This window comes from Salvelinus sp. IW2-2015, linkage group LG16 (assembly GCF_002910315.2).
Source record: "Salvelinus sp. IW2-2015 linkage group LG16, ASM291031v2, whole genome shotgun sequence".
Classification (NCBI taxonomy): Eukaryota; Metazoa; Chordata; class Actinopteri; order Salmoniformes; family Salmonidae; genus Salvelinus; species Salvelinus sp. IW2-2015.
Window position 1 is genome coordinate 16,542,260 of NC_036856.1, and position 12,865 is coordinate 16,555,124.

The 12,865-nt window shown below is 46.8% G+C and overlaps 1 protein-coding gene across 1 annotated transcript in view; it reads right to left on the bottom strand.

Annotated features, from left to right (window-relative positions):
• sema6bb (sema domain, transmembrane domain (TM), and cytoplasmic domain, (semaphorin) 6Bb) overlaps nucleotides 1–7,719 on the bottom strand; it is a 148,076-nt gene extending 140,357 nt beyond the window's left edge. The window contains 1 exon segment of the mRNA XM_070447698.1: nucleotides 6,727–7,719. The gene's annotated coding sequence lies outside the window, so the exon portion shown is untranslated.
• Between the last annotated feature and the right edge of the window lie 5,146 nt (nucleotides 7,720–12,865).

Here is a 12,865-nt window from a genome sequence, read left to right on the forward strand (position 1 = left end):
AACACTCCTTCCAGACTCATATTAAACATCTCCAATCCAAAATTAAATCTAGAATCGGCTTCCTATTTCGCAACAAAGCCTCCTTCACTCAACGCTGCCAAACATACCCTCGTAAAACTGACTATCCTATCGATCCTTCGCCTCCGGCATGTCATTTACAAAGTAGCCTCCAACACTCTACTCAGCAAACTGGATGCAGTCTATCACAGTGCCATCCGTTTTGTCACCAAAGCCCCATATACCACCCACCACTGCAACCTGTATGCTCTCGCTGGCCCTTGCTACATATTCGTCGCCAGACCCACTGGCTCCAGGTCATCTATAAGTCTTTGCTAGGTAAAGCTCCGCCTTATCTCAGCTCACTGGTCACCATAACAACACCAACCCGTAGCACGCGTTCCAGCAGGTATATCTCACTGGTCATCCCCAAAGCCAACACCTCTGTTGGCCGCCTTTCCTTCCAGTTCTCTGCTGCCAATGACTGGAACAAATTGCAAAAATCACTGAAGTTGGAGACTTATATATCTCCCTCACTAACTTTAAGCATCAGCTATCTGAGCAGCTTACCGATCGCTGCACACAGCCCATCTGTAAATAGCCCATCCAATCTACCTACCTCATCCCCATATTGTTTTTATTTAGTTTTTTGCACACCAGTAGTTCTACTTGCACATCATCATCTGCACATCTATCACTCCAGTGTTAATTTGCTAAATTGTAATTACTTCGCTACTATGGCCTATTTATTGCCTTACCTCCTCACGCCATTTGCACACACTGTATATAGACTTTTTCTATTGTGTTATTGACTGTACGTTTGTTTATTCCATGTGTAACTCTGTTGTTGTTTGTGTCGCACTGCTTTGCTTTATCATGACCAGGTCGCATTTGTAAATGAGAACTTGTTCTCAACTGGCTTACCTGGTTAAATAAAGGTGAAGTAAAATAATAAATGGAGTATTGTGTGTAGATTGATGAGGAAAAACATTTATTTAATACATTTTAGAATAAGGCTGTAACGTAACAAAATGTGAAAACGTGCAGGGGTCTATATACTTTCCAAATGCACTGGACAGCATATAGAAATAGATGGGGCTCATGGGTAGGTGTCAGTAAGAGAGAGAGAGGTGACATTAACTGGAGAGAGAGAAGAGAGAGGCAGAGAGAGAAAGAGGGAGTGGTTGTCCAGACTGTTTTCACACTCTTGCTTTGACCACCAGACGACAGAAAAAGAGAAYAAAAGTTATGAGCTGAACAGAATGAGTTTTAATCACATCATAATTCATAAACAAAAAAGTATTTCAGTAAAAATACTGTAAATCATTGGTGGGTCTACCTTTACTTGTTACTTCTGTGAACTTTCAATATCCTCTCTCCTCGTGAGGGAGAGAAATTCAAAAATATCTTTAAAATATGTGGGTTTTTGGTAAAGGAATTACAAGGCAATGTTTCTTAAACTTACAGAACTCAAATAATTGATCCAAAACTAAATTTAAGTGTTGATATTAGTTGGCAGGGGTCTTTACTTCAACAATAGTGTTTTTATGTATTTCTAATAACGTTTAAGACTTTTTCTGGTAGATGTTTTCTCAGACCCCTTTTCCATCGATTTGACCAGAAATCAAGGGCATTATTTATGCCTCATTTTTAAGATGGAAAATTGCTGAAAAAGGTATCTATGCCTTCATGTCCCCAAAAAATAGACTCCTAGCTTTTATTTGACATGCTCCTATGAACTTAACATGTTGGTTCTCATGGGTTCTTTCAGATGGAAATTACCAGCCATATTCCTCTCAATCACATATAAATTGCTCTTTGAGCATGAAGAACACTCACAGATTGATTTTCTACCTATAACCCAAACCACTCATCTGGAAAGATTGTGTTAATGCCATTTAATAATCAAACATCCACAGTCAATTTCCACAATTATCATGTCCCGTCGACCACCAGCTCTTCGATCAATAACGCTTAACTGCACAACTTGAGCTGATAGAGGATTTCAGGTGACAGATTGTGGCCTGTTAGAAGAGAGGATCAGACAGGGGGTCTTGGATGGGGGAGACCCTGGCTCAGACTCTGGCACAAACCCAGGCCATGAGATGCTCTGATTGGAGACCGCCTGCTGTCCTGAGACCTGTTGCCTCCAGATGGCCCCTGGGCCCCTCTTCTCTTCCCTCCATCACATGTTCCCTATCCTCCTCTCATCATCCCCTCATCTCTGACTCACAGGCCCTGGCTCTCTGACTAGCTCCACAGAGAGGGGGCAGAGCAGACGCTCAGCACAGCCAGACCCCTTTGATTCCTCACACAAGAGATGTCGGCTCCATACATTAATTGGTGCTTGTGAACCGTTGATTTAGTGCTTTCGAGGGCCCATTTCATCTGAGTAAGCGGTCTCCAGAGTCTATTCTGCCTCTGCCCACCCAGTGGAATCCTGCAGGTCTTCCACCCATGCTGTATCTCTGCTCCCTGACTCTGACCGTCATCCCCCTCCCATCCATCCCCCTTCCTGGGTCTTTGAGAATATAAGCTCACACTCATAGCTAGCCTTAACCCATCACATAGTATAGCCAGGCCTTGGCACTAGTCCCTCCTCGTGCCTCATCCCCTCACCCTGCCCTCCCCTCAGTACAGAGTTTCTTCAACATGACTGCCTCACGCATGACTAGATCCCCTGGTTCACAGAATGCAGTAAGCCATTAATTACTTCAAAACAGAAAACAAGTGGCACTGTGCATGAGAAAAATAAATACAGCAATACAGGCAAGCAGGCAGAGAGAAACAGAACGGCCCGGTAATGACGAGAACCACAGTACACTGACAACAGCAAGATGAGTCTCTAGGTAAAGAACGATAAACAAGCACAATCTCACAGTTTCTCAGCAAACATAAAACTATCGGAGAGAGCAATCTGAGTATATAGTCCCTAAAACCCAAAGCTGACATAAATGAGGAGCATCCTATCCGTGGGCCTACAGGGCATACTTCCACAGCTTAACACTGTGCTGGTCATGTTTGAAGTGTGACTCAGGATGTCCGTGTCATTGTTTCTCTGTACAATTACTTCCACATCCAACAACAAGGACCTGTTAGTCAACACCAACACAATGAGAAAGAGCCAGGCTCCTTGCAAGCCCCCTCATTGTGTGTGTGTGTGTGTGTGTATGTGTAGAGAGTATAGGGGGGACCAAACTGTCCACATCTCTCCTTGCGGTGGCCCCTCACTAGTCCCTCCCCTCATTAACAAACCTCTATACGCTACAACGGCGATGTCAGCGGTCTCATGCATTGAGGGGAGAGAGCCATGTGAAAACGCCTCAATGACAAGCAAACAGGCTGTGAAAATCATTCCGCCAAAGGCATGGAATGATTTTCATGGTGAAGTTATATATTAACCATATAGGAGGATCTTTATTCAACAGCTAGCCTAGTCAGTCCTCAGTGAGACTGTAGCATTGTGCTCCTCCATCATCCCAGGCTTATGTAACAGATACCCTTCACCTTCTCAGAGACTTTTCAGAGTCCACAGACAGCAAATTAAAACATAGAAGACAAATGACTCAAAACGAGAGAGAGCAGCAATGTGAAAGCTGTTGAGGGAAAATGAAAGAGCTCTCATTATTGACTATTTCAGGGGACGTTCTCTTTGAACTTCACTCATTTATCCTCCTGCCTTGCTTTAGTATTGCACTAGATATACAAATTATTAGAGGAAGGAGAGATGGAAGATAAAAGGGAGAGTGCGGATGACGAGAGAGCGGGAGAGTGTGATTAAACGACAGAGCCGGTCCCTGTGGGATAGAGGGCTTATTGCATTTTAATGGGTGGATTGGTGGCCCCTGGACAGCTCCAGCCGCACCTCTCCACAGGTCAGGGGCAGCCACCACCCTGCAAGCCCATTGGACCCTGGGAATAAAAGCTCCAGAGGTCACCGGCTAACCTGTTTATCCTGCAGCCATAGCAACCCCAGTACTAGTCTTGGGCAAACATAAACAGCGGGAGCAGCGGTGGGCTGCTGTGTGCTGGGTGTAAATGGCGAGGTCAGATGGATATAATACAAGGCACTGCTGATTCATGCAACAGGAGCCCTGTCTGTCCACTCCTCACGCTGCTCTCTGCAGCACGGCCTGCCACTCACCAAGCCTCTCTTTCACCTTCCCTTTCTCCCCACTCCACATGCTAAGTGGTAACATTGTTACGGTCAATTTGTCCCATTCAGTCCCAGTGGGCAATGTCCTTCTCGTGACAACCCACAGAGAGACCACACTGCTTGGGAGGGCCTGACACCAAGGTCCAGCGGAGGGAGGGGGGGAGAAAGGGAGTGGGAGGGGCGGCAGAGCAGGTTAGCCTTGGGGCCCCCAGGCAGGCAGCTCAATTGTATTGGTGTTAGGCAATCAGTCAGAGGGTGGTGGAGATGTCGCCAGCTCTCTCACAGAGCCTGTGATCGGGCTCCTCTGGCCAGGTGACGTAACCCCCTGGAGGGGGTGGCGGGGACAGGATTAAGTCCTCCTGCAACAGGACAGGGGCACCTGTTATTTTAGCACAGTAGGCACAACACTTGCTTTGGGGGGTGCTGGCCTGCACAACTGTTAGAGAATGGAGAGGGTGCTAACAGGGCCCCCATTCAACAAATCCTGGACGGCACTGAATCACACACACACAGGAAAACTAACAGACTGTGACAAACATATTCTCCCTTTCTTTTTATTTCTTCCTTGGTCCCCCTCTCTCTCACATACACACTCAGACAGATCCTGCAAATTAGTTGAGAATTCCACAATGAGAGCAGTAGGGGTTCTTTGGCCCAGAGTGCAGGGAGGGAAGTAGGGAGGGAAGTTGTGGATCTTTCCAAATTAAGTAACTTTATAATAAATCACTGTGCTCTGCTTGCTGGGGATTAGCTGAGCTTCACTGGGCAGTTTGTTAAGCTGTGAGGAGCACTGGAGAATAGGAAAGRGTCGCACAAAAAACAGTGAAATCAGCACCACCTTGGAGCAGTGAGAGAGTATAAAGTTACTGTAGGCCTACTGATAGGGGTCTGTTTGCTCTTATACATCCTCCTCGGCTCGAGGAAATTAAAAAGGAAAGTACAATGAGGAGATCACAGCATTTATCAGACAGGTGTTTCCTCTGTTCTTATCACCTAATGTATTCCTTATGATATTTACTCTGTAACGAGTGCTAGTGCGATGATGAGTGTACAAGAGGAGGTTGAAGGCATTAGCCGGGAGAGCGGTGTGGGAGAGAAACTCCCTAGCCAGGAGAACACACAGCACCAACAGATGAATCATTAGCCAGATGCAGCCAGCAGCCCTCCACTCTCTCTCTCTTATTCTCTTTTCTCCATTTAGCTCTCTCTCCCTCTTCACAAAGGCAAAGAAAACAATGGCACGAAGCTGGGACTAGAACAACAGCCCAGCATCTGGGCATTAGAAGAGTATAGGTTAGAGAAGGTAGGTAGGTATGCAACCTGTGGCAGAGTCCAGGGAGAGAGAGAGGGCTTTCAGGGGATATTAAAGAGCCCCTTGTCCTTCGAGCCTGATTGACACATGAGAGTGAGGGGAGGGCTTGTGCTATTCCCTTGGCTATATCTTAGCTTTCACAAAACTGTCTCCACTCCCTAGCCCCCTTTTCTCTCCCGCTCTGCTCTCCTCTCTCACACTTGGGCTCATTATTGGAATGCTCTGACCCTTGGGGACTTCACTTACTTTTCTCCCTTTCCAGTCACAAACCTCAGCGCCCAACAAAAGACAGCTCAAAGGCAATTTGAATRTGAAACCGGGAGCACAACAAAAACCTGCACCTTTCTTCCAAAATAAGAAACWTTGGGGAGCTCAGTGTCATCAATTCAGAAAAACGCGAATTTGATTTTGACACTAGCCAGCCGGGTTAACTCAGTGTACTGTAAAGACAGCAGCAGCTGCTGTAAAAAGAGAAGGACAGAGGGAAAGGGTGAGAGAAGAGCCCGAGGGGAGGACGGGTGTAGGGACACCCGGGCCTTGGACAGGATCACAGCGCAGCATACACAACCACTAGCAGCGCCACTAGACAGACACACACACCAGTCACAGAGGGCTGCTGCTCTCATAGCTACTGCTCTCTTCGTGTGAAAGAAGAGTAAAAGGAGTCATTTTGTGCATTTACATTTTTTGCTTACATTTAATCAATAATAATAATACAGTTTTAGTGTTCAATTCATTGTAACGGTAGGCTAGTTGGGAAAATACATTATCATAGCCTACTATTGCACATTCTTTTGAATATAGCAAAAAACGTCAGTCTCGGTTACTTTCCTAATATATAGGGAAGTCATAGACATTAGCATACCTTCTTATAGTCGTCAACAATAAATCGTGCTGTGTCTGTTACAACAACAAAAAATGTATGTAGCTTGGACATGGAGCTACGCACTATGAAATCGAGAAACTACACAATGCTAGAAAATCCAGGTAATATTAGCCTATTGAACAAAATTGTAGCCTATAATTATGTCACAATTATGTGTGTGGCTGGCTGGTAACACTCCCTCAGAGGGCAAATGCCATAAAATGTCAAGTAAGTTCCCCACATTCGTTTGAGACGTTTTCAAACCCATCACATTTCATTATGTTCGGAACACCATTATACCCAAACATCGGCATGGCGCTACGCGAGCTTGTCCCATAGCGCGCACCACCACCCCCAACCACCGGACCCCAACGTTGGACAGCTCTGCCCACTTACCGCTGATTGTCGAGTAAAAGGTGCGCCCGGAACGCGACGATTACACAGTTCTTGCCTCCACAGTATGATGTCCCCTGGATTAATATCCAGTATGTAAGAAGAGAATAGACAGGTCCGAGGTTTTCGTCAACACCAATTCCAACGTCGTTTGTAAACTACTACTCCTCTCTGTCGCACCTGTCTCTGGCAAAAACTGATCCCGTACGGCGGCGTGACATCCCTAAAACAACTGTCTCTCGGGTTGTGTATTCATATACCCCCACCAACCCAGCACACACAACACCACCTGTCCCGGTGGACCAGACACCACAAAGCGGTTCTTATGTCGCGCCACGACACATGGCATTCCCGTTGAGCTCTGCAGCAATATTGCTCCTCAGACAGCCGTCCGGAATTCCTAAYTCATTTGGGATTGCTGGTAGCAGTGGCTGATGTAGAAGGACTGATTGCAATAACAATCCATGCAGCACCCAGTGGCAATGAACCAGCTGTAGCGTAAGAAAATTACATCTGTTTCGCTCTCCCGGCCTGCACTATAGCAGTTGCGTTATCAATCATCTATCCCCACAATAGTTATTTTGTGCTCGATGTAGCTGCGCACGGCTGCTGCTCTTGCCAGTATACTGTCATTCATTACTGCGTCTTTTCACTTCGGGTCTCATTGAGAGAAAGGGCTGTTCATCAGTCTGGTATGCGCCCCTTTTCCAGTATGCTTCTGCTTCAGGATTCCGCGGGTAGAAAACTCCCATTCATCAGCTTATGAAAAYTGTGTATTTTTTCTGTAGTTTACCCATCAGGGGCTTTGTGAAGATAGGAAGATCACAGGGTGTTTCTTTACTAGCGGTGGAATACAGATTATTCACTGCTCCCTCCTGTCACCCACAGCGACAGAAAACGAGGCGATACCAAAACCTGAAGCAGAATTACGCAGTGACTGGAATGGAATTGATTACTAGATAATCATATTTAATTAGGCAAATTATTTTATTCTTAAATAAAACAGTAAACATCATATCAATACATTTTATGCATGGGCCTCTTTGTAACTCCAGAAGAACAATAAGGAATGAGTTGTTCCAAATAGTCAGATGGGACTTTTGGAGTCTTCAAACTATCTACCAGAGCCCGCTATCGAAAATATTGTTTTGTATCATGCTCGATGAATATCCTCACATGGATAGCATAATACGATTTACCACTTTCCAAAAGTCATTAATTATCAAATTCTAAGGACATTCATCGAAATGTCGAGTATGAGAGGTTGAGGAGCGGCAGGTAGCCTAGTGGTTAGCGTGTTGGACRAGTAACCGAAAGATTGCACGATCGAATCCCCGAGCTGACAAGGTAAAAATTTAAAATGACTTGCCAWGGTAAGAAATGAACAGATTACTTTGTGTCCTAGGTCAATCTATTGATGGTGTTTATGCAGCACACATGTTTTGTAAAACAAATCTGATAGACATTAGCCAAATATACACTATTAAACAGCTGATGTTAGCTTATAGTACCGAACTACACTGTTATGATACAAACTATTGTTTAGATCAGCTGATTGAGTATAAGCATACAGTGCCTTCAGAAAGTAGTCACACCCTTGACTTTTCCCACATTTGGTTATATTATAGTCGGAATTTAAAGTATATTACATTTAGAATTTTTGTCATTGGCCTATACACAATACCTCATAATATCAAAGTGGAATTATGTTGTTTGATAATTTTACAAATTATAAAAAAATGAAAATCTTAAATGTCTTGAGTCAATCAGTAAAAATGTGCTTAACAAGTCACATAATAAGTTGCATGGACTCACACCGTTGTCAATAATAATGTTTAACGTGATTTTTGAATGACTACCTCATCTCTGTACCCCACACATACAATTATCTTTAAGGTCCCTCAGTCAAACAGTGAATTTCAAACACAGATTCAACCACAAAGACCATGAGGTTTTCCAATGCCTCACAAAGGGCACATATTGGTAGATGGGTTTAAAAAAACACAGACATTGAATATCTCTTTGAGYATGGAGAAGATTTACCATTGGCGATTTAAGATTTATTAATTACACTTTGGGTGGTGTATCAATACATCCAGTCACTACAAAGTTATAGGCATCCTTCCTAACTCAGTTGCCGGAGAGGATTGAAACCACTCAGGGATTTCACCATGAGGCCAATGGTGACTTTAAAACAGTTACAGTTTAATGGCTGTGATAGGASAAAAGTAAGGACGGATCAACAACATTGTAGTTACTCCACAATACTAACCTAATTGACAGAGTGAAAAGAAGGAAGCCTGTACAGAATAAAAATATTCCAAACATGCATCCTGTTTGCAARAAGGCACTAAAGTAATACCGCCAAAAATGTGGCAAAGAAATTACCTTTATGTCCTGAATACAATGTGTTATGTTTGGGGCAAATCCAATACAGCACATTACTGAGTACCACTCTCCATATTTTCAAGCATAGTGGTGGGTGCATCATGTTATGGGTATGCTTGTAATCGTTAAGGACTGGAGTGTTTTTCAGGATAAAAAATAAACTTAATAGAGCTAAGCACAGGTAAAATCCTAGAGGAAAACTTGGTTCACTCTGCTTTCCACCAGACACTGGGAGATAAATTCACCTTTCAGCAGGACAATAACCTAAAACACAAGGTCAAATCTACATTGGAGTTGCTTACCAAGAAGACAGTGAATAGTTACAGTTTTGACTTAAATCTACTTGTAAATCTATGACAAGACCTGAAAATGGTTGTCTAGCAGGTGTGGAAAGCTCTTAAAGACTTACATAGAAAGTCTCACAGCTGTAATCGCTGCCAAAGGTGCTTCAGTAAATTTGCAAAAATGTCTAAAGACATGTTTTCTGTCACACCCTGATCTGTTTCACCTGTCTTTGTGATTGTCTCCACCCTCCTCCAGGTGTCACCCATCTTCCCCATTATCCCCTGTGTATTTACACCTGTGTTCTCTGTTCGTCTGTTGCCAGTTCGTCTTGTTTGTCAAGTCAACCAGTGTTTTTGCTTCAGCGCTTGCTTTTCCCAGTCTTTCTTTTTCTCGCCCTCCTGGTTTTGACCCTTGCCTGTCCTGAATCTGAGCCTGCCTGCCGACCTGTACCTTTGCTCACCTCTGGATTATTGACCTCTGCTGACCCTGAGCCTGCTTGCCGTTCGGTACCGTTGCCCCACTTCCGGTTTACTGACCCCTGCCTGCCTTGACCTGTCTATTGCCTGCCCCTGTTGGATTATTAAACCATTGTTAATTCGATGCTGTCTGCATCTGGGTCTTACCTTCATACCGGATAGTACAAACTGGCTAGTACGGATAGTATTAGTACGAACTCCACCYTCCCGGCAGCCCCGTTTACCTCCCCCGGAATGCTTTAATCGAGAGCCAAGCTACTGAGGGGCGTTTTTAGCTCAGTGTGCCCTCATTTGACCTTCAGCAATCCTCCTTCCCCTCGAATTGCTCCAAGATAGCCTACCTCATCCTGCTGATGTCTGGGAGAGCTTTCACCTGGGCTGCCGCCGTATGGGAACAGCCGGRCGTGTGCGTGAGTCTGCAGGGGTTCGGGGGAGAGGTGAAGGTTTTTGATGCCCCGTTCTCCGGGAGAGAAGCTGTCCGGAAGCTAATCCAGCTCCGTCAGGACGCCCACAGGGTGGCCGACTATGCGGTGGATTTCCACACGTTGGCAGCGGAGAGTGTGTGGAACCAGGAAGCACTGTTCGACATGTTCCTGCACGGTGTCTCGGAGGAGGTTAAGGACGAGATTGCTGCTCGGGAGTTACCCACGGATCTTGACTCCCTCAWCGCTTTGACCATCCGCATCGATGGGCGATTGTGGGAACGACGGATGGAGAGGAAATTCGATTTTGCTCGCACGTCCAGGAATTCCTCAGACGTCCTCGATGGTCCCGTTGCTGAGAGCACCCGAGGTTTCCCAACCTTCCTTGAGAGTCACCGACGACGGCCGAGGCATTGTTTCCCGAGCCTATGCAACAAGGCAGAGCTGGGCTATCGCCAGCGGAACGCCAACACAGAATCAACACAAGGAGCTGTCTGTGTTGRGGGACTTTTGGTAATTTTGTGTCCTCTTGCCCGGTAAAAGACCAGGCTCAGCGGTAGGAGCGAGTACTCTGGTGGGACATATGGAAAACTTTTCTGCTTCCCTTACTCGCACCCCTTCATGTCATTCTGCTGTGGGGAAACGAGCCCAAATCTCTCCGGGTCCTCATTGACTCTGGGGCCGATGAGAGCTTTTGGACGCCACACTGGCTTCCGAGCTGAACATCCCCACTCAGCCCCTCTCCATTCCCATGGATGTTAGTGCGCTGGATGGGCGCTCTATAAGTCGGGTCACTCATAACACCACTCCCATCAACCTACGTGTGTCAGGGAATCACAGCGAGACCATTCAATTCCTGCTCATCAAGTCCCCCCAGATTCCAGTGGTTTTGGGATTCTCCTGGCTCCAGCAACACAATCTCCTCATCAACTGGTCTATGGGTGCTATCATGGGCTGGAGTCCGTTCTGCCCCGCCCATTGTCTGAAGTCAGCGCAACCTGCCCCGGGATGTCTTCCTACCTCTCCACCATTCCCGCGGAGTACCAGGACCTCTGGGAGGTGTTCAGAAAGTCCCGGGCAACATCCCTTCCGCCGCACTGCCCCTATGACTGCGGGATTGACCTTCTCCTTGGCACCACGACACCAGGGGGAATTCTGTACTCTCTGTTGGGACCAGAGACCAAGGCTATGGAGACCTACATTGGGGACGCTGTCCGCTCCGCGGTCCTGGAGTGGGCCCATTCCCCCAGGCTTGCCTGACACCCGGGCTCTCGTCGGACCCTGGCCTTCATGCGACAACGCTTTTGGTGGCCTACTATGATTCCGGATGTTGCCGTGTTTGTTGCCGTCTGCGCACAGAACAAGACTCTTCGTCAAGCTCCGGCTGGTCTTCTCCAACCACTGCCTTTCCCTCACCGTCCCTGGTCCCACATATCCCTGGATTTCATCACGGGTCTCCCCCCGTCTGAGGGCAACACTGCCATCCTGACTGTGGTCGACCGGTTTTCCAAAGCCGCCCACTTCATTCCTCTCCCCAAACTACACTCGGCTAAGGAAACGACCCAGTTTATGGTGCAGCACGTCTTCCGGATCCACGGACTCCCGGTGGACATGGTCTTTCAACCGGGGTCGGCAGTTCTCGTCCCGGTTCTGAAAGGCGTTCTGCACMCTCATTGTTTCGTCGGKCAGCCTGTCCTCCGGATTCCAAACCCAGTCCAATGGCCAGTCGMAGCAAGCCAAACAGGACTTAGAGACAACTCTTTGCTGCCTAGTCTCCGACAACCCTACCACCTGGAGTCAGCAACTGGTATGAGTTGAGTACACCCGCAACACCCTTCCTTGCTCTGCCACGGGTCTCTCGCCCTTCGAGTGTTCCTTGGGATATCAGCCTCTGCTCTTCCCTGAGCAAGAGGAGGAAGTCAGCAATCCCTCTGCCCAGATGTTCATCCGTCGTTGTCACCATACCTGGAAGAGAGCCCGGGCCGCTCTGTTGAAGACCACTTCCAGGTATAGGCGGCAAGCGGATCACCACCAGGCTCCTGCTATCGTGCTATCGGCTCGGGCAGAGGGTATAGCTCTCCACCCGGGACCTGCCCCCCCCCCCCCATTTAATCGGCCTGTTCCATCAATCAATCAAGTTTATTTTATATAGCCCTTCGTACATCAGCTAATATCTCGAAGTGCTGTACAGAAACCCAGCCTAAAACCCCAAACAGCAAGCAATGCAGGTGTAGAAGCACGGTGGCTAGGAAAAACTCCCTAGAAAGGCCAAAACCTAGGAAGAAACCTAGAGAGGAACCAGGCTATGAGGGGTGGCCAGTCCTCTTCTGGCTGTGCCGGGTGGAGATTATAACAGAACATGACCAAGATGTTCAAAATGTTCATAAATGACAAGCATGGTCAAATAATAATCAGGAATAAATGTCAGTTGGCTTTTCATAGCCGATAATTAAGAGTTGAAAACAGCAGGTCTGGGACAGGTAGGGGTTCCATAACCGCAGGCGAACAGTTGAAACTGGGACAGCAAGCAAGGCCAGGTGGACTGGGGACAGCAAGGAGTCATCATGCCCG